Consider the following 23,525-nt stretch of genomic DNA (forward strand, 5'->3'; position numbering starts at 1 on the left):
CCTAATAAAATAAACATTAAAAATACATATGTAGTTTTTAATACAAATGTAACTTTGTTTACAAACATTTTTCATACTTGGAAGGCATTGCACCATGCTTCTAATGCCATGTTGTAAAGATGAAGGATCTGACTTTCTGAACCTAACATTAAAAGTAAATCTTGTTTATGGGTCAGTTTAAGCATACGCTCATAAATACACTACAACAATTTATCTGGAAAGACATTTTTAACTTGATAAGTCATGATGTTTGCACTCCATCTTCACATTTATATTAATCACAATAACACAAGGAGAAAAAACCTAACACCTTCTGTGCCCATGACTGACAGCTGTGGCTCGTCCAGAGAGCCCCAGAGCCCTGTCACACAACGCATGCCCAGCATGTCTACGTCCATCTGGGGTACTACACTTCCAACTGTCGCCCCACTCCCTCCCGGCAGAAAGACCAAGGGACAAGAGGAGGCAGAGGGTGTGAAGTCAGGCCTGTCAGGGGCAAGAAGGAAAGCATCCAAAGCCAGCTGGTCTGGCTTTGAAGAACAAGAGAGAAGCCGTGATACAAAGAAGAGAGAGAGTCAGATAAAGAGAGGAAACAAGAGATACAGAAAGTGAATCCTTGCAGGAAAAAACCTGAAGACCCTTTTTGGTTCTGTTAATAAGGTATTTGTGCAAAAACTCAAACAGGTGAGACACACAGCAACATAGGCTTGGTGTTACACAAAGTGTGGGGGTGTCATGAGTAGCGTCTCCATCTTGACACATGGAAGAGGGTTGTATATGAAGGAGTGTTACCCAGGCAAGGAGCCTTCATGTAGTGAGCAACGGCTCATTCTACTGAGATGTCAAAGTATTATGCATTATTATCAAGGTGGTGATGTATAGGAATATAACTGTTTCCCAATCGTATCACAGGTGACTGGGTATATGCTGAGGTCTTCAGTGGTATATGGTGAGGTTTTTCAGGGGTATACAGAGAGGGTTTCAGGGGTATATTAGGTTGAGGTTACAGGGTTCCAGAGCTTACAAGTGTTTGTGGAATGGATCTACAGAATCTGCCTCACCCTGGCAGGACTATTTTTGTAGACGGTCTGGGTTTTGCTAGGACTGAAGTCTAGCTACGAGAGGGATAAATAAACCCACTAAAATCAATGATAGTCGAACCGTAGGAACAATCCAATGAGGGATTTTAACAGTACAGAGCTTCATTTGAGGAATTCAGTATTCAGACACCTAATGTGGTTTGGAGATCTGGGATGTAACTCTGTGTCTGTATACACCCTATTTCCATCCACAGGTGCTGGTCCTTTCTACTCTAACATACACAAGCTCTGACACAAATGCCATGTACATTAGTATGAAAAGGGCAATGTATACCTTATTCCCTGATCTTTAATGGGGGTATAGAATAAACTTATACAATAGCTAGAATGTGATACCCCTAGGGAAAAACTTTAACTTTCCTGAGTAATCATTAATAAATTATGTATAAACTGTTAATGAATAAGTATTTCATTATTTGTAAGCATGTATAACAAATAATGCATTTATACACATATATGAACATTTCATCCTTGATAATGCTTTATGAAAGTTATGATAAAGTGTTACCCAGGTCATAACAGAGTGTGTAGACAATGTACCAAACTTATTATAGTAAACTAAAACTGAAACTAAAATGAAAACTAATCATCAAAAAACGATTTAGTAAATTAAAATACAATAGTTAACAAACCCTTTTGAAAAACTAAAACTATTCTGGAACTATTACCTTTGACTCCAAAATGAACTAAAATAAAATAAAAGCATGATGTTTTGATTAGGACAAGACAGAGCCAGCATGAGATATGGCTCAGAAACATACTTTAATACAGGAATAGCACTGTAGTCCAAAGTTTCCCATAATCCCAAAAACGACATTGAGGAGATTGAAATACTGCTATTTTGTTTAATTAAACTGCCTTTGCCATCCTCATGCTAGGTAGCAGCAGCCACAGCAGCCATTTTGGAATGCATGTTGCAGTGAATAACAAGGGGCCTGATTGGCTCAATATTCTTTGTTGTTCAATGCAACATACAATCCAAAATGTTGAGGTACGTTTTATGACTGGCACCGGCTCTACTGTGTCCTAATCAAAACAGAAGCCATGTCCTACCTTATAGGGTAAGATGTACTTAGAACAATTGGGGCAGCAGGTAGCCTAGTGGATAGAGCTTTGGGCCAGTAACCGAAAGATTGTTCTGTCCCTGAACAAGGCAGTTAACCCACTGTTCCTAGGCCATCATTGTAAATAAGAATTTGTTCTTAACTTACTTGCCTAGTTAAAGAAACTAAAAATATATAAAAATGACCGTAAGGTTGGAATCTAGTCTGGCTAAAAGTTACCCATACTTGAAAAATGTGGCTATAGCTAATAGTGATGGGGGGAAAAATGTATACTGTTAAATATTGCAAGATTATTTTGGACTATATTATATTGATACTTTGAATCCCAAGTATGGATTTGTAGGTAGCATTAGCTAGTGCTAGTCGGCTGTACCTGTGCCAAAACTCTGGAATTTTTCATTCTGTAGCTTGTTCTCCATCTTCTTCTTAAATAGTGAGCCAACATGTTTTCAGTACTTATATTTCCATGACTGATCAAAACTAATGTTCTCATGCTCTCTCTTGTCTCTGTAGCAGATATATAGTGAGTAATATGTCTGGAACATCAAATTGGAATAAAATTGCAGTATCAAATCGCAATACATATAGAATTGTGAAAATCGCAATACATATCACCTCGAGACCTAAGTATTGTGATAATATAGTATCGTGAGGTCCCTGGCAATTCCCAGCTCTAATATCTAACTTAATTCTTACATGCACTACAGTTAAAAAGCATTTCATTGGTGTAAACATTGGCGAGGGAGTTTCCTTTTAACATATTTTTTTTGCACCAGTCTCGCATGATTCCTTTTAAATCCAAGTCATATTGAGATTGACATTATAATGTAAATCTAACCTTTGACCTGACCCATCACCTTATGTATTATAATTTTAAAAACTATACAACACAAATGGCTCCTAGCCTCCCACGCAACACTAAAACTGAAACTAAATATTTTTAAACAACTAGGTCTAAAACGAAATAAACACAAACAAATCAGGTATGAAAACTAACTGAAACTAAACTGAATTTCAAATAAAACGAATATAAATAAAAATGAATATGAAAACACAACTATATGATTCTTCCCGTGCTTACTGTGCACATTGATGGAAATATGGTGCCAGATCATGTATTTGTTTTCTTAATGCTTCCAAAACCCACTCCAGTAAGGTGCCCATGCAAAATCTTATTTAAAAAAAAAATGACATTGAAACTAGAATTGACCTACGTTTTCTTTCACATGCACATGTTCCTTTAAATCCCGGTAAAAACAATCCGAGATCAGGATCTGCACCACACCTCTTCCTCAGATCCTGCACTTACACGTGACTTTGTCACATGCGAGTTATACAGGTCCCACCTCCCTTCTGTAATTGGTTCTGACCAGCCGCTGAGGATTTCTATTGGAACAGAAACATGTCCTTTCAAAAGCAGCAATCCTATGCTGCTGTTGTCTTTTAGAGATATGACGTCAATCGTATCTAAGGGGTGTGAGGTGACGGGCCAACAATCATAATTAACACCAGAAAAAAAACTTGTCGCTGAGATTTCATACTGTAGTTTCAATTAATTTGACTGTAGTTTCTGCCACAAGTAAACTCTGTCAATCACTAACTATGTAAGATAATTTGTTGCGTTACACTACCCACGTGTCAACCACTTGACTGTAGCTACCACTTGACTGTAGCTGCCTACCGAAGAGAGGATCAGTAACAAACGTAGCTGAGTTAACATTTAAAGGAGTGTTATTTTGACACTAAGATTTCAAAGAATGATGTAGTAAGACTGGAATTACAATGCTAATATCATTGGACATGTATTTACAAACCATAGATATCCCGCTCGCGAAGTGTCCTTTCCACATAGTTTTTCACTTTTTAGAGTCACCTTTTGGAAATCCAGATGATATAGGTAGCCTACAATGTAGACTAAGCTACAAACCTAAGTTTTTTGTAGTGACGAGTGGGAGGTGGTTGATTTCTACCTCGTCTGGTATTAGTCAGATAAGGGGAGGAGTCTCTCACTGACAAGAGACTGGCTCTTCTGAGTTTGTCTGCTCCCTAAAATAGCAGTTCGTGTGTAAATGTGACTGAAATTACGTGTATGTCTATTGGAGCCTCTGATATAGAGTGTCTATATACAACGAGGAACTTGGGAGACAAGGTGAGTAGCAAAAATAGCAACAATATTGCACAGAGGGGCACTAGTGAGAGAGAGAGAAAGCGCAAGAGGAAGACGTAGAGTGAATTTGGGATCGAAAAGCCATCCCATACTGTAGCCTACATGTAGCGCTATGTGATTATGCCATGCCAGTTTCTGTGTTTATATTCTGGATGAATATAGTATGAACTATTGTTTATTAGTATTCCTAATAATAGGCGACACTTATTTTAGATATACATTGATTTTACCCTAGATGCCCGTGCGTCTTTGCTCTTATAGCTCCAATAAGTAAACAGTTATGCTTTATCTTATTTGGTAGCCTACAGTAATTCGATCAACTTTATCGTAGTCTGTCAATTTCAGGATATTTCTTAGATTAATAGATTATATCAATCGTCTTGAATTACTAATGTCTATCTATGACTGTACTATAACTTGTTTACTGATTATGTTTGTGAGCGCGCAATATCGTAGAGTTAACAGTGTCGTGGACTTCTCAGACAACGGGAGGAATGCGTTTGCTTGCAATTTTACTTGGTTTTGTATTATCTACGTTGAAATATATATATATTTTTTAACATCAATGCCATCACATCACAATAGATTACATGCCATCAGATTACTTTTCGGCTTTTTACTTTGGTTGCTTTGAAATCCTTTATAATTGTCTGTGTAGACTAGGCGAATTAATATAACCGTCTATGTGCACTATAGCTGTATGAACAACTAAAACTTGACTTTATCCATTCCATTGCATACCACTGTAAAATCGAATGCATTTTCTTAGTTGTGGACTAGAATATTTCCTTATTTTAATAGGTTCACAATAATAAGTTAGTAGCCTAAACATGTGATTACTTTGTTATAAACAAATAATAGTAATATATAGTAGTCTATACAGTGTCAGTTTATTGGTAAAGATACTTTGCATTGTTAGTTCTGAAATCTACATTTTGCTGGTCAGCTGGTGGTGGTCATTTGTCCATTTAGAACTAGGCTACTCCAACTTCTATTGTTGCTTTGCTTTTATCACTGCTATTTGCTTGAGTTAGGGCAACATCTCCTCTGCTATGGAGCAATGTATGTTTGCCACCAATAAGATATGACGTATGTCTATTTTTGAAGCAATTTTGTTTTCTTATAGTAGGCCTATGTCTTGTTCTCAGTTATAAGGGACTATTTTGATGATATATTATATTTATAGTTTGAATCTGATGTTGTTGTTTTTTTAGCCTGGGGCATATCTCCAGTACGGATTCATTCCACAGTCAGGAGCTACATCAAACTTATTCCCAGTAAAGGATTAATACAGCAATGCTTCAATCTTTTGAATGGAAGAGTCATTGCACCTGTTTTGTATGGTTTTATTTCTAATTACAAGCCTGATGAGAGGCAGTCTGGTCACAGTGAATAGTTAGGAGAATGACCTCAACATCAGTGTTTTTCTGCACTAATGACTGAATGGATTGAACAGATTTACAGCTACAATATTATGAAGGAGCCATGGTGGTATTGACTGTATTGATTTGTTGTGATCATTTATCTGCTATTTAAAATGAACATACATCATTAAATGAAGGTTCAACATAATAACAAATGACACTTTTCTGATTCAGCAAATTTGTTTTGGAAGGCCACATTGTAGGTGTCAGTGTAAAGAGTTATGTACAATCACTCAAGAGCTCGTAAACTCACACAAGATGGTCAAATAATAAACCCCAGGACCTTAGTTTGTTGTAGATGATTTACTGGCACTGTGAACTTCAGTATGAGGACAAAAGTTTATGGCATCTCCACTTGACTTGACCCCATTGTATATAATTCCAGACAGATAACAGTAGAGAGTGTTTAGTTGATACTGACTGATACATGTCTAATGTCCCCCCCCCCGGTTTCCCCAACCATGAGGTATTCCTAGCTTGTTGATAATGAAAATAGCAATGTTTTTGGGACGGCAGTCTTGGCAGCAATATAAAGGTATATCTGTGTGTATTTTTATTGAGTGTCTGTTTTGGTCCCGTCTGCATTCATTTTCCCCCCAACCGATTACTGCCCCAGCTTATAGAAAGGTGATTTGCTGCAGTACAGTTAACTTATGTAAGAACTTATAGTAAAATTGGTCATATGGCACTCATAGTATGATAGTATCCTGATCTGTAATATACATCCTTGTCTGTAATATATATATTTGTGGCCTTATTAACGAAACAGCAATGCAATGTTTTGTTTGTTTCTCTAGTGTTATGTCAGGGTGCAGTAGATACAGTTATTCATTTAATATCATCTTTCTCAGTACCATATTACATAATGTGTGTGTGTGTTTGTGTGTTCAGGCCTAAATGTCTCTCTGTAAATTGATAGATGTGTAAATACAGTATTTGTTGTGAGTGAAGAAAGTTGACCCAGGTAAAAGGGAGAAGTTCTGAGCTGGTGATTGGTGTGAGGAGTGGGGGTCTGGAGTGTCTCCCACCTCGCTTCTCTTCATAGCACCAGAATATCACAGCTTGGATTCAGCTCCTTCCAGGAGACACACAGGAGAAACGTTGAGTGTGTGGGCAAGTCGGATATGCAATTAACGCTGGTTGTCAGAAAGAGAATGCTGGCGTTTACACCATGCCTCTGAATTAATGAGCGAAACACTTTCTCAACTCTCCTCTCCCCCTCCCAGGACATTTTTCCCAAGGAGGAAAACGCAGCAGGAAGCTTAACGCAAGTGAGGGAAGCATTGAAGGGAAAGGAAGAGACAGACAGGAGCTGGATTTTCCCATAAAGAGAATATCACTGCTTTGATAGTTGGGTAAGCCACGTGTTCTTTAAAATCTTGGTATTGTTGTTGTTGTTTACCTGTTTATTTACTCTCCTGTTTTTTTAAGAGAGTCACTTAACTTACTTAATTGTATATGCCATGGATCTCCATAGGGTTGGATGATGTCAACCTTTGTCCTATGGTGATTAGGTACTCATAAAACATTGTGATATAAGATGGCATCGCCCCCTATTGGCCAACCCCCAAAATTGTTTTTGTGAAAAAAATCCTCAGTTAAAACAACTGTTGGGCTATAGCCAGAAATTGCATGCTATAACTTGACGAAAGATACGTTTGTTGAAAGCCTGGACAAAGCCTAAGTGGAGGAAAAGCTTAGATAATATTTCGGGTGGAGCTTCCGTATGGCCAGGTCAGTGTGTGTGTGTGTGTGTGTGTGTGTGTGTGTGTGTGTGTGTGTGTGTGTGTGTGTGTGTGTGTGTGTGTGTGTGTGTGTGTGTGTGTGTGTGTGTGTGTGTGTGTGTGTGTGTGTGTGGCATGCACATGATGGAGTGACAGTCAACTGATGAGGAACGGGCTGTTTTACCATAGTGAGTTCGGTTATAAATCATGGGCTTGGTAGAAGCGTACCGTCTTCAGAACTATAATTGTTTGTTATATTTCTCATAAAGCTGTGATTGAGAATCACGGCCTATAGATTCCATCTTTCATTCTTGTAATTTTTGATAGCGGCACATTATAGACAACTCCTTCTTAAGCTATTTGAATATTTAGGAAATAACTTGTCTTGAAGCTTTTATGATAGACCTAGTAAGAGGATAGGTTATAGGCTATTTGGTTTTCAACCTCGCATGGGGGGATTTTTCCTGACACACACAGAAAATCTATTTCTTAATCAGCTTAAACTTGATTGAACTTTATTTTTCTGTAGTCTATTTATATTGTTTGTTCACTCTCATTATTAGTCCCCCGGCTAAATTACGTTTTTAGGGAATTAAAACAATATTTTGCTCTCTCCGACTCCATTCTTTGCGGCACGGTGCAAGTCAAGTTCAAATAGGCTAAACCATCGTCTGTCACATAACGATGTCGTCAACATCGATGATGGCTGTCAGTCATCGTTGATAGATGATGCTGTTGTAATATCGCCCAACCCTAGATCTCCAGTAATGTTTTATGCTTTCTTTGGTCCTTTTGGTTATTCTCTTTATCTCAAGTGGGAAACATCATTAAGACCATCTGGTTTCATGAGTGTCATTTTGTAGTGTTCACCATGTTACACCATTGTACTGTGGCACAGCACTTCCCCTACAGTACACTTGAGAGCTGAACTGGTGTCAACTGCAGCTGACTCATCAGGCACAGTTTTATAGCACATTTTTTGAGAGTTCTACAAGACTACTTGTTTTGAGAGAACCAGTAGCTAACACAATTAACCTTTAAACTTCTTTAGATAGATACAATAACAAAGAAGATAAGCAAAGAATACAGGTTGTGTATCACACCTCCCCACAATCAACAAGTATCAGCAAAGGTCATGATATTACATTATTTCATCAAAGTACTGAATGTGTTTATACATCGAGGTGTAAATTAGTAGTTGTTTCACTCATTTACTAGTGTGACTGCGACCCTATGTAGGAAGTCCTCTCTTATTCTCAGAGTTAGGTGTTAGGTGTGAGGGAACTTTGGCAATTATGTTCAAGATATTTGTCAGAGCAACAACAGGAAAAACACTATGCTTCTTCTCTATGTCCACTTTGCTTAGTTTCTTTGTTACAAAGCCCTCTGCACATGCTCTCAGCAACATGATTCATTGTTTAATGGAGCTCCATCATCAAACTGGAGATTCCAGCATTCTCCCGTGAGACCTGGAGGCAGGATGCAGAATCTTGAGCCTAGCAGACAATTGTGTACGCTCTAGACTATTTATTCTAAAGGAACACTTCCTGAGTACTTTAATAAATAAAATGGGTATAAATGTAGTTATTCTATTCCAGAAAGGGCGAACCATGAATATGGATGTTCTTTCTTGTGTTTATACACTGCATCAAATCAACTCTGACTTCCCCTTCTATCGTGTGTGGCTACTGCAATGGCTGTGTAACCCAGAGGAATGCACAGTGTCCTAGCGGTGTCACCCAACCCCACAACCCAATCCAACAGAGAGCTGAGCTCCAAACCCAGAAACCCCTGGCTGCCTCCTGTCTGACCACCAGGTCACAGAGCCTCACCTTTGATGCTAAATGGGTTAGTTACCCCCAGGATACCAGCCAGTTTGACAAACACACGCAATTATAATTTAAAATGTTTATCAAAATATTAGCTCCCTGTTCGTTTTTCCTCTCTCCTCCAGTCTCACAAAACTGAGTCAAGTTATTCTGCAATTACGTTGTGGAGTGTGGCCTGATCACATAATACAATATAAAAAATTGGATTTGATTTGGTCACAGAGCCTCACCTTTCTCCTCTCTCCTGTCTCCTGTAGGCTGATTCAAAGCATAGACAGTAAGGCCTACCTCTGACAAGAGCTCTCATATTTGCTTAATTTAGTCCTTTTCCATCAGATTTCCCTTTAGCTCCTTGTTCGTTTTTCCTCTCTCCTCCAGTCTCACAAAACTGAGTCAAGTTATTCTGCAAATACGTTGTGGAGTGTGCCAAATCAAACCGTCTATCATGCTATGAGGCTGCACAGTTGGAACTTTATTAGGCAGGCCCTTAATGTGCTGTGATGATGACTTCCAAACCGTTAGCCTGTGGATCAGGGACCAGCCCTGGCACAGGCTAATATACCACATGTACACTTTATAAATACGGCTTAATATCCTACATGGCGGTGCGGTTTCAAAGCTAATATAATTAAAATATTTTGAAATCATATTCAAACACTTATTATGCAGTTCTTTTTTTCTTCTTTTTTTTAAAGAAAAGCCACACTCAAATATATAATTAGACATGATTTTAAATCTGAAATTAAGAAAGATTTATACTAATAACATACAGTGGTGCGGCCGATGGTCAATGTATACTTGGAAAAGCAAATGTAAAAAGCACCAATTTTTCTAATTCTCATCACATCTGCCTGCTATGTCACTGTAGTATGTCAACAAAGCAACTCTGTTGACAATTAGCCCCCTATCATTCTGACCTAAATATCAATATCCTAAATTACAGTGGCTTATAAACATCTGATAGCCTGAAAAACTGTTTCTAACAGAAGCATGAGTGAACCACTCACTAATGCACTGTTGTCTAAGGGAGCACCTAACAGTGACCTTTCAACTGTCCTGCCCTTGGCTGTGACCTCTGGTAGTAAGCCACCCCATACGGCCCACTCAGCACATGTGCTGCTGAGCAGGGCAGAGCGGCTTAAAGATAGACAGCTTCTTCCTGTCTTCTTTGCCTTTCCCCTTCGAGCCCTCAGTCAGACAGAGTTGTCCTTACCCCCTCAGCTCTCTCTGGTCATACTGAAGAATCAGCTGAACCAAAGCGGCAGCCTCAATCTGCAGCTAATCCTCTTTCACTACTATCATCCCTGTCTCCCTTTCCCCTCCACTGTTTAAGTGGCACACACAGGGTTAAGACTGCAAATCAACTTTGAATGTGAAAATGTTTTACTTGTTGAAGTAAACAGTCTTGAGGAAGTTCATAGTGTAAATTGAGTTATCAATGGTTTATGATAACCTTTCCCTTTTAAATCTATAAATCATCACAAGGATATTTTTAAAAGTTTCATAAGGACATTATGAACCATTTGTTACCAGGTATTAGATGATCACAGCTGTCTTTCTATATGGCATTGATTTGGGCTATTGCCATTTGAATGTCTCCTGTAGGCTGATTCAAAGCATTGACAGTAAGGCCTACCTCTGACAAGAGCTCTCATATTTGCTTAATTTAGTCTTTTTCCATCAGATTTCCCTTTAAAAGGCTCAGCAGTAACAGAAAATAACGTATTCTATGAATCCAAATTGACACAGGCTTATGATACGTGAACCGTGCAGGATACGGACATCTAAAAGGGTACTTTTGAGATATTGATATTACTATTTTCAAGGTTGAATAAATCAATGTGAATTTTTCTCTGAACATAGACTTACCTCATATTTTCGAGGACTCCATAACGAGTATAATGACACCAAGATATTGTCTGTATCATGTACGGTTCACAGATCAAAGGTTCTGACAGGAGGCATGTATAGGTCTCAAAATACAAATGTAAAAAGCATGTCAAACATCCTTCCTTCCAATGAAGTTTCTATGTGAGAATTGACAGATTTTTATTTATTTGGGAAATGCTGACGTGGAATCGCCCCTAAGTGAAATTGACTAGAGCAGTTTTCATGTTGAGTCATGTTGGATCAACAGTGCACTCCAATCTTTAGATGTCTTTCTTTCTGAGTGCATTTCTGACAGGCTCTCTACAGATAAAAAATAAAGCAGTGCCACGCCACTATGGCATTCGAAGAAATGGTACACATCATTAAAACAAACTGAGGGCTAAACTGACACATTGTCATAACAAATGTGACGCACTTGTATTGCATGTGAACTTTAAGGTGTACCGCTATGTTACTTAATTGGAGTAGGACAAGAACCATACTTTTAGTTTGATATATTCACCTCTACCAAGTCAAGTTAAGTGACTTGAGTTATACCGAGGACTGACAAAAGATATAAACTGAGAAAAAATAAGTAGTATATGCATGCTAGCTGCAGTGTGGCTTCTGAGGTTAGCGTGTTAAAGCTTCTGCTATGTGGTGGAGCAGAGGGGATGGCAACAAACAAAGTCACCATGCACCTGATGGACCTCTGGTCTCTCATTCTACAATATTAGTGTCACTATTGATATGTTAGCAAAACCACAATCATGTCGTGCATCATAAAAACAAGAGCCTTATGTACATAGTCAAGGAAGTCTATCCTGTGGTTGATTTGTTTGTTCTTTGTCTGCATGATACTGTAGGTGTCATGTACTGTAGGTGAAATGGATTTCATTTGGTTGTTGAAGATTTGTTGCATCGTAATAGCAGATGAAAAAAAAAGCGGTAGCCTAACAGATAACACTGAAATACATACATTATCATAGATCAGAATTGTTTTAGGAATTTTCCCATTAATTTAAGGAAAACATCACTTTGCTGAGTTGCAGTTTGACTGAATTTCAATGGGACTTTGAAAAAACATTAAGGAATACATTATAATCTAATTTGCCAGATCAAAAGATTTCTTGTGACCACTAATATGCTCCCCTGTATCACATTTAAGACACATCCACTTACGGTAATCTTAACATAAAAAGTTTGGAGTCCCGATGGAGGACCTGAGTTGTCTTGCAGGGTCTATAGGGTTGCACATTTTGTGGAATATTCAGAAGTGGAAATCTTCCATGGGAATTAACGGGAATATATGGGAATTAATGGGAATATATGCAAATTCATATTAATACCATTTAAATGTAGATGTGTTTTACATTGGATATATTTACCATATCATATGGAGACAGAAACATAAACCTTGTACCATATCATAAGTAGACATAATTGGGGCGGCAGGTAGCCTAGTGGTTAGAGCGTTGGATTTGTAACCGAAAGGCTGCAAGAGCTGACAAGGTAAAAATCTGTCGTTCTGCCCCTGAACAAGGCAGTTAACCTACTGTTCCTAGGCCGTCATTGAAAATAAGAATTTGTTCTTAACTGAATTACCTAGTTAAATAAAGGTTAAAAAAATTGCAAATGATTAAATCCTTCCACTAGAAAAAAACCCAGATTTAGTTATGAATTTAACTTTAATTAAATGAGTTGACTCTTTACATGGGATGATTTCACTGAACAACAAAACAAAGGGAATATTGAATGATCCCCAATAATCCATTGCATCTCCCAAAATGTGTAAAATGATTTAGTCTGGAAACTAAAGCTTTGGTTGTCTTCCTCTCAGGCTTCCTTGTCTTCTCCCTGGACCTCCTCAATGTCCACCTCTTGAACATCAGACTCAGAGGCCTCATCTTCACGGTCACTTTCTAACAATGTTGAGGATGGCTCGTTGTCAGGCTTAAAGAGCCTTAATTTTTCAACCCTTGTTGGTCAACAAGCTAGATAGGGAGATCATAATTTGGTTTGCCCAACTCCTTAATCGTCTTTCCCCTGTTACTTTGCCTCCATTTGAAGAAAAAGGCAAAGGTAACTGAGGTGAGGAATTGTGCAAACTAATGCGCTTGTTTGAAATGAGGTTCTCCTTCACAATGTTGCGTGCTTTGGTGTGTGTGTTTCCAAACAACGACCAGTTGCGCTCTGAGGCGCCTGATTTTGGTGGGATTTAGAGGATGATGGAGGCAACAGGGGAAAGAGCCTCAGATCCACAAAGTCCCTTCCACCAGGTGACTGATGAGATATGTTGGCACGACTGCCATATTGCATCTCCATCCCAAAGACCTTGCTTGAAAGTGTACTTCGCCAGACTGCCAAGCACCATGCCCTTATCCAAGCCAAGGTGGTGAGACACTGTAGTGATGACACCATAAGCCTTGTTGATCTCTGCACTACACAGGATGCTCTTGCCAGCATACTTGGGGCCCAACATGTATGCTGCGGCGTGTATGGGCTTCAGGCAGAAGTCTTCATGCTTTTTAATGTACTTCAAAACTGCAGTTTCCTCTGCTTGGAGCAACAGTGAAGTGGGCAGGGCAGTACGTATGTCTTCTCTTACATCTGCAAGCAGAGTCTGAAAATCAGACAGGGTGGCATTGTTTCCCTCAATCCGTGCAATGGCTACTGCTATAGGTTTCAGGAGTTTCGAGGCTGATTACCATTCTCTCCCAAAATACATCATCCAGGAAGATCCACTTGATGGGGCTGTCCATATCGGCAGACTGTGATATGGCCATTTCTTGGAGAGACTCATTCCCCTCCAGGAGACTGTCAAACATGATGACAACACCACCCCAATGGGTGTTGCTGGGCAGCTTCAATGTGGTGCTCTTATTCTTCTCACTTTGCTTGGTGAGGTAGATTGCTGCTATAACTTGATGACCCTTCACATACCTAACTATTTCCTTGGCTCTCTTGTCTTCAATGCATGAGCAGCACAGCCAATGGGTGTGATGTGTGGAAGGACTCCTCCACTTTAGACCAAGCAGCCTTCATGTTCGCAGCATTGTCTGTCACCAGTGCAAATACCTTCTGTGGTCCAAGGTCATTGATGACTGCCTTCAGCTCATCTACAATGTAGAGACCAGTGTGTATGTTGTCCCTTGTGTCTGTGCTCTTGTAGAATACTGGTTGAGGGGTGGAGATGATGTAGTTAATTATTCCTTGCCCACGAACATTCGACTACCCATCAGAGATGATTGCAATACAGTCTGCTTCCTCTATGAATAGCTGTTGCTATTGATAAGGTGTCTGTTTCATAATTTTCACCTTGAATAGAAGTAGAGGGACTTTTGTCAGAGGTTGCTTGTTGTGAGCACCGAGGGAACTTATGCACTTGGCCAGATGATTCTGTATCTTTGTTGCATTCTTCACATATGATTTGGCACAGTATTTGCAAAAGTACAGTGCTTTTCCTTCTACATTAGTTGCAGTGAAATGTCTCCACACATCAGAGAGTGCCCGTGGCATTTTCCTGTAAAGATGAGATTTTTTTTTAAAGAAAATCCCCAAATACAATTCCATGTACAGATAAATAGTTAAGCAGTTGGATTAAACAACTCCTTTGTAAGATAAATGTTTAAAAATGAAACATGTATGGAAATAGGTGAATTAACACTCCTCAGTTAGCAGGCTCAAGCAAGCTAAAACCCACATGGTAACAAAAACTAACTAGCAGAAATTGTTAACAAGTTATAAATGATTTCAACACACTTTGCTGTAGGCTACTATTTACTAGTTAACAAAAAAATTATGTATGTCATATACAATATATTCACCCCACCCAGTATTGTAATCAAAACTTTAAAAGCATGTAGTCCTTGGCTCAGACAGTGTAGTAGTAAGGGCTCAATTGCATCTCATTAGTGTGCAAGATCTTGAGAATCAGCTGTACATGGAAGAGTGCACTGCACATGTGATGGAAGAATGCACTGTGCATGCAAAGGGTTGCAATTCCATTGAATTGGGGATAGTTTAACCAAAATATGCCAGGAGACCTCACTGTTATAAGTTAACGTTTTTGATGAATTTAAGCTAAATTCCCGAAATACCCAGGCTTAACATCCCATGGAAACATTCCAGAGCTGTCATCAAGGCTAAGGGTGGCTACTTTGAAGATTCTGAAATATAAAATATATTTGATTTTGTTTAACACTTTTTTGGTTACTACATGATTTCATAAATGTTATTTCATAGTTTTGATGCCTTCACTATTATTCTACAATGTAGAAAATAGTAAGAATAAAGAACAACTATGGAATGATTAGGTGTGTCCAAACCTTTGACTGATACTATACATACAAAAGTATAGAATTGAATCTGATTAGGTGTGTCCTGAATAATAAACAGATTTGCAGGTGTATGGCTTGTATTTGGGGATCTGGAGGTCATAGTCCCTAGTGTGACCCCATGCAGTCAGTAAGTACAGTTGCTGGTGGTGACCTAACACCCTCTTCTGGTTTGAAAGCTGGTCGGGTCCACCTCTGGACTCAGACTAAGTCCCACCATCTCTCTGCTCTGAGGGTCGTGTTTGAGCAGAATGACCGGTAGTTTTGTTTTCAAACTGAGCATTTTAAGTAATTAGGGACACTAGGATTAGGGGTTTTAAGTCCACTAGGTTGTTTTGTATTCAGCAAAACATGTAGCGTTGTGTGTGTGACGCTTACAAACTTGATCTTGATTTCAGAATGTCTTTACTCACCTTTGCTTTGACACTGTAAAATTATATCAGAAGTAGGTGCAGCCCAAAAACATTCTCCCCATCAATTTCCCCTACTATGCTCGTACACCAGTGTACGAAAGGAGGCTTGACCCTTGCCATATGAGGAGAAGTGGAAGGCGGGGCAGGGACGTGTCACTAATACTGGGCTGGGCATGACATCATTCCTTGGCCTTTACAGCCCTGGCAGCATCCAACCAGGGAAAACATTACATCACTCCTGTAGTAAAACATGTAGTCTCACAATAACAACTTAGTGCTGGGAGCGGTAATACATTACAGGTTATCACCTGGAATGGAAAAACATTTGTAGATGTCTGAAATGTTTGAGTTTGAAAGTGAGCTGTTTTGATATGGTGATTTATATTAGGGCACTCTGTCTTTCTTCATCCCCCCAAAATATATTTAATCCCTGTCCAGGCTGCAGTAGTTGTACCCTACTCTCCATCTCCAGAGCCCAGCTCTCTGAAGCCTCTGTTTGAGAGTGTGTTGAGGCTGCCAGTTGTCTGTGCCCTCCCTCCCTCCTCTTCTCCTTCTCTCTACCAGTCCAGTCTCTCTCTGCCTGGGAGCAGACTGTGTGGCTTCCGTGAGCTGCTGATCCAGGTGAAATGGTAGACCAGTGGGTTTTGTCTATCAGCTGTTCTCTGGCTGTACTCGGCCAGTGTCACACTCAATGGTCCCCAGCTTGTTCCTAGTCCCCTCCCTCCCTCCCCTCGGCCCTCCTGTCACTGACCCAGCTGCCAACAGTGTTCAGACCATGTATGGGGGAGAGGCATCCGTCACCAGCAACTGGGCCACAGGCTATCACAGAACAGTTAGGCTGAAAAGATTCCTGGAGAGGCAGGCAGCAGGGCCAGTGTGTTTATCTCACTGTGTGTTGTGTTGTGTGTGCGTGTGCGTGCGAGCGTGCATGCTTATGTGTGTGTGTGTAGGTATGTATGGATGTGAGGGTATGTTTGTTTGATGACCTATCAAACTGTTTGATGACCTATCAAAGTGGTGATCACAATGTGTCTGTCCTATTGACTTTAAAAGGAATGGGTTTGATTTGGTATAATATCAAGTCAGAGGACATTTAAGGAATTCCAAAAGGCTGAGTTGTGCATCTACAAAACATGTAAATTGTGTTAAAGATGGATTGTATCAGCTCTACTTTCTCCACCCATACACAATTCCTGTTGTTCCCCAGCACCGGTATGTTAAGGAGGTACTGAATCATTATGCAAACTAAGTCAATTCTTCCTGGAATGCCTGGAAATATTCATAATATTGTTTATTTGATGTCGAGCCCTTTGCTTAAACAATGCATTCTTGCATAATTTACAATACTTTTATCCTTGATCTTGAGACGGATTAGTTGGAGGAAAGTTTTCATGTTTTGTTCAGATTCAGTCTTCTGAGCAACAAACAACAAGTATAGAGAAAATACTTCAATATGACTAATTTTGTGTCCTTTGTGTCCTGTAAGAACGTAGCTTTTCCAAGGAAATGCCCCCATTCAAACCTGATTGCATAAACACCAGTCATGCACCAGGCAGACACTGTTTATATAAGAGCACATTTTTATTTCAAAGTGAAAATTGTTACTCAGCTTTGACTTGGTATTGAAGTCAAAATGACCTTGCATCCCATGAACGCTCTCCCTGGTGCCTACATGATGTGATTGTGTTTAATGTTATCTCTACTGTACATCTTTCCTCTTCTCCCTGACGGTTTTAACAAGGACCCATTTACAATAAACGGAAGAGGTTTTATCATGCCAAAAACACTAAACAACCAATTGAAACCAGCAGACATAAAACTGATTTGTTGAAAATTAAGGCTTACGTTGTAATGGAAACAAATGGTTTCACCTTGCCAAAGTGATATGGATTTATTGGCTGGAGGTTGAAATCAGTCTATTAAACCAATTACAATTATGTTGTTTAGCATTAGAAAATCTTCCAACTGTTGTACTTTTACCTCAAGGGATTAGTGTTACATTTAGTCATTTCCACAATCATCCATGTAGGCCTAGGTTTGTGTGGAGTCATATTTTTATTTTTTTATCTAATCAATGTTGAACCTTTCACAGTTATTGTGAGTCATAACCCTCCATGCTGCTTGGGTTGCATAAACATTTTATGTAATGGAACACTGAGCAACAGAGGGATGGAGAGCACAAGAAAAATGGGAAGAGAAAATCTAATATTTATTCCAAGCCATTTTTAAACTCCCATTAAAAGAAGCACCAGTGCTCTGTTGGTCAGGACAGGAAGAAACACACTAACAGCCAACAGAAACTAGACAGGATGTGTACAACACAATATGGTAAACTCAGAGCAGTTTAATTTGTTTGTGTAGTTAAATCTGCCCACTGTTGATCAAACAACATATTTGAAGGAGAATGAAATATCTAAACTGAATCGGAAAGTCTCATCTGGATATTCAGTGAATTTAGAGAGGGGATGAGAGTGAGGAACTGTAGTGCTGCCGATACACATTAATGCATGACGTCCCTAACATCCTTACACAGCGTATTCCCCCAGGAGGAAGATCTTGATTCATCTGCGCTGTTTACCATTTCAGTGTTGTGTTCTATGGAACATCAAAAGGCTGCCATGCCACTTAGCACAGCTTGTAGGGGGCCTGGGGGGTAGGGGGCTGTCGCACCCCTCTGCGTTGGTGGGATTATCTCTCCCTGGTGAGAAGTCCCTGTGATGATGGACAACCATGCAAATGGACACATACCACCACATCACACAGACAACAGGTTAGGATTTAGAATGCGTAAATTTGGGTGTGGGTGCATGCATGTTTACAGAAGACTCTGAAAATGGGCTTTTCCTGATATCCCTGAAAAGTTGAAGTTATGATTGATGAAGAAAAATGGAGGAATGTGTAGTCTGTGAATTTCTTTTAGACCTGTGTCATCTGTGACTCCATCCGAATGATTTAGAAAAGGAGAATTTGGTGCGTTGTGACACTTGAAGTGCTCATACAGAGAGAATGTCAGATTCTGACACTAACTCCTGCCAGGAAATCCACTGGTAAAATTGGCGTACTGTCATAAGAGATGTTGGTGATAAAATGTTTTTGGAGAGAGGTTTTGGCTCTGAGACATTAAGTGGCTGTTACTGTTTATTTTTTAAATTTAACTAGGCAAGTCAGTTAAGAACAAATTCTTATTTTACAATGACGGCCTATCCCGGCCGCACCCTTTGGGACTCCCAATCACAACCAGTTGTGATACACCCCAGGATCGAACCAGGGTCTGTAGTGATGCCTCTAGCACTGAAACTCTACAAGATGCTGTGCCTTAGACCGCTGCGCCACTCGGGAGCCCTAAAATCTTATGTGAGTAGTTAATTTGATGTAAGTAGTTAGACACTTTAGTCAGTACATTTTTTGCAGTAGAATATAACATTTTGGTGGATGAGAAGTGATTACTGACTATCACATAACAAGGTATTAAGGATGATGGAACAATATTACATTTGGGGCTTCATCTAAGAACAGCAACATATTCAAGTGAATATACTTGCATATTGTTTGGGTTTAGCCTGTGGTTTGTTGACTATTGATGGAAAATAGCCAATGCCAGTATAATTTAGGATAGCATTAATGTACATCATGCATTTCTCAATTGCCAAAACCAGATCTTTTTAATCAAGAATAATCCAAGCTTGCATCCGTTTCTACATGCTTAAACTTGTACAACAATTAGCATAACGAGACAAACCTTGAGAAGGAGAGTGGCCTCTGCACATGAAATGGATATACCAGTTAGGAGAGGGTCATCTCTTTATCCTTGAGAAACTGAGAATCCATTCATTCGCTCGGCTCGAAAACTTGATTGACACAAATGGATCATTGGGAATAGAATTGTCCCAGCAGTAATTATGTTACAACGCTGCGACTACTGCACACAACCAGCGTACCGGGGCTGGGGGTGGGGAGAACTCTTCCTCAAATCCATCTCAAGGTTTTATCCCTGTTTCCTCTCCATTTAAGTTCACACAGAAACACACACACACAAACTCCAGCACAACAACATCTGTTTAGACTGTGAAGTTACAAAGTCTGAACTTCACTGCACTGTCAGTAGAAGTTACCTGAACAGTACAGTGTAACTGGCTCTGTCTGCTAGAGTGTACATGTTGGCAGTGATTACAGTACACTGTATCTCCAGCTTGTTGCAGTTGTCTTACTGACCTCAGATTCTTCTCACTATGCCTTCAAGCCAGAGGAAAATGTGTATTGGTTTTGTTCTTCCTGCTGGTTCCATCATACAGGTTTGTCGGACTCAATATGGTGATAAATGAGAAACAAATGCCATATTAAAGTCACTTCAATGGAATTCTCTCATGGACCCCAAGGCATTTTGTCAAAGTCACCTTGCATAGTCCTCTCATCCCCTGACATTACTGTGTGACTGAGAGTGAGTGTGTCTGTCTGCTAGCGCTCAGTTTCACTGTCAGCATCTGATGTCCTTTATATTTCTGAAGATGTAGCCTATTATCCAAACCTTACCATACCTTTGAAACCTGCTCAGTTCAGCTGATTTCAGCATGCAATAGAGGAATACATTAAAAAGTAACAATAGGATACCTGTAGTGATTGGCAAGGGTGTATGTTCTGTTATTGTGCTCTCTCCTAAAGAGCTACGTTTTTTGCATTTGTCTCCCAGATTATTGATGGATGATGTATGATGTGGGGGTCTAAAGCTATTTTCCTCAAGAGAATATTCAGTTGATCCAGTGGGGTTTTCCTGATGTCATTGTGGAGGTGATAAGTATCTTTGTCTCTGCGTGCCGCTGTCTGTAGCTCCATCTTCCCAGCCAGAGTTAGGTGCTAGCAGGATGGATCATGGTTTGAACTTGCGTTGTTCCAATGAGGGATTACAGCTAGGTCAGTGGAGAGTTGGATTGAGGTAGCAGTCATCATTTGGAGAGATTAACCACTCGCAGCCTGGCCTGGCCTGCTTTGGTTTGACTCCTCAACACAAACACTCAGAGCAAGATTCATGACGAAAAACGCTAACCTTTGCATCATTGTCCCCTACAAGTCACACACTCATACATGTCAATGGATTTCTTTTTTTATCAACTTCATCAAGGTAGGTCTAAAATGCATGCTAAAATAATTATACAAGTGGAGAAGCATTGCCATGCCCCAGTAGCCATAAGCTCAATAAACCATTATTGTTTACTATGCAAGCTATGCAGAACATGCTCTGGAATATTTGTGAGTCACTGTTCAACCCTTGTTGAACTCTGACTTGAATTACCAATGTACAGTATGTCAGGGCTGGATCTACTAACATCATAACAAGCCCTACTTGAGTATAACTATTCATTGAAATAAACAAAGGAAAATACTTTCTATTGTCTGTTGGTATCTCGAGGTCATCTAAAAAACAACACATTCACCCTTCATTCCGTTAGTGACATAAAGCCATTACTCAATGTAACATTTTCATGATGAGTTTTCTCACATAGCTTTTAGTGGTTCAACGTATCACAGCTATTTCAAAGGGTGTGGGTTTAAACTCATTGTTCACACAATGGTTCCTAGGAGTTATCATTTGTTGAGATTTGCAAGTCAAATGTTTTTTTCTTCACAATTGAAATAACAGTATATTGCAAACGTCTTCAGAGTATAGCATTCCTGTTTTTTAAAAATCTAAATCTTAAGCTAAGCAATTCATTTTAAACTGAATGACCATGTAAAAAATATCTACATATTTCAGTTCACCCCATAGGTTTATATTTTGTGGAAATTACATTTCTTTATAACAGTCATGGCCCTCATATAGTTATTGTTTTAGCTTCTCAGTACTGTTTTTCAAGTCATTGTCTAGGAAGATAATGTCACCCCAATAAATGTTTTACAAATAAAGTTAACAGGCTGTAGAAAGTCCAATACGAGCACATATTTAAAGCATTTTATTTAACTCACAAGGCAAGCAGCTCTCCCTCTTTTTCTCAAAGCCTATTTCCCACTAATTTTTGTTCACACAGCCCTTTGGTAGATCTTATTAATATCTCATTAGTTGCCTTGGAAACAGAGGTGAGGGAATGTACAGAGTGAGAGAGCGAAAGAGAGAGATACGAGGGAGATAGAGGGTGAGAGATGTGGGAGAAAGGGAGATAGATGAGGGAGACAGAGGGAGAAGGAAAAAGAAGGAGAGAGAGGAATGGAGAAAGTGGTTTGTGAAGGATCAGCCTTGTGTCAGATTAGCATCAGGAGACATTAACACTAGTGATGCTTCTTCTGGGACCACAATCCTCCGTCTCCCTGCTCTGCTGGAGTGGGAGATAAGCGTGCAAACACAAAGGGAAGTGTAGGAGCAGGAGAGAGAGGCTGGCTCGCCTCCACTCACCCCCAGGCCAACAGCCCCATTTACAGGTACAGCACAGCCTGATGACAGGAAGAACAAAGAGTTGGGGTGTTCATTTTTTAATGCAGTTATGTCAGGGTCTCATTGAAATTAAGCAGCAGAACCGTGAGGGTTTTCTTTGCTCTATGTCCCACTCCGCTTAAAGCCTTACAAACTGGAACTGAGCCACTTCCTTACACTTTCAAGTTTTGGAGTTGAATTTAATATTTATTCTGTTTTACATGGCTGTTTTCTTGTTATGTATGAACTTGCATAACTCATCATTATGTAACTCAGGTTATGTTTCAAATCATTATCCGTATTGGCCAAAACAAGGAAAGGCCTGACGTCTAAACGAATAGAAAGTGGTTGTGTGCTTGGTGTGGCAGCATGTGCCTGTCCAGCCTGTCTAATGGCCATGTACTGTAAATATAATGAAGACACGGAGAGAATCAACAGGAGATGGAGTAGTGTTGTTGTTTAGTCTCAGACTTACAGTCAGGAAGGTAACAAGCAGAGGGATCAGAGAGGAAGGGTGTCCCCAAGGCACACTCCTTCCCTTTTTTCTCTCCCTCCATTTTTTCCCCGACCTCCCCTGCAGTGGGCATTTAGAGTGGTCCTGAAAAACAGGAAGTAGAGAGGCAGGAGGTTGAGTCTTGTCTGCTCACGCTGTGGCCTGGCCCTGTGGTAGGATAGTCAAATGAGGTCATTACACACAGGAAGCACAACTGTCATGGCTATGCTCAGGACTATGACTGATGTCCATCACAGTCAGAGGAAATAGGGAAGGCTTTCCTCATATTAAACACTCAGTTAGACAGACAGCACAGTACACGTTTGAAAGTACAGTCTTAATTAAGCAAGGAAGAGCTGAACATTCAAAGTATTAGATGTTTTTAGTGGCTTTAAGTTTTTATAGATCATTGTAACCACATCATGCTCTGGATGTAGTTTTAGACTCTTGTGTTGTAGTTGATAACAGCATAATAACATGGCCAACAACAGGGTCAATAATAGCTCCTGTTCTCATCATTTTTTATGAAATAAACCATGTAGGATGTCATATTTTGTGTTTGCCAGCATTGCTAGATGTATTGTAAGGTTAAGTAATACTAGGCATACGTGCAGAGCTTATTCAGACTTACTGACTGAGAGCGAAAGAGTGAGGGAGGCGGATGTGCTGTGTTCAGTAATTACAGTGGTAGTGGACTATGTTTTA

General features: G+C 39.7%; 1 protein-coding gene across 9 annotated transcripts in view; it reads left to right on the top strand.

The window, feature by feature from the left end:
• Positions 1-478: 478 nt before the first annotated feature.
• The window catches only part of mef2aa (myocyte enhancer factor 2aa), a 122,919-nt gene continuing 99,872 nt past the window's right edge, over positions 479-23,525 (top strand). For 3 of the 9 annotated variants that reach the window (XM_024423541.2, XM_024423539.2, XM_024423540.2), the window contains exons 1-2: positions 3,673-4,313; positions 6,982-7,110. The gene's annotated coding sequence lies outside the window, so the exon portion shown is untranslated. Of the gene's footprint in view, positions 685-3,665; positions 4,314-6,981; positions 7,111-23,525 lie in introns of those variants that run through there. The other 6 variants (XM_042323153.1, XM_024423536.2, XM_024423537.2 and 3 more) reach the window with 6 other exon arrangements.

This window comes from Oncorhynchus tshawytscha, linkage group LG06 (assembly GCF_018296145.1).
Source record: "Oncorhynchus tshawytscha isolate Ot180627B linkage group LG06, Otsh_v2.0, whole genome shotgun sequence".
Lineage (NCBI taxonomy): Eukaryota > Metazoa > Chordata > Actinopteri > Salmoniformes > Salmonidae > Oncorhynchus > Oncorhynchus tshawytscha.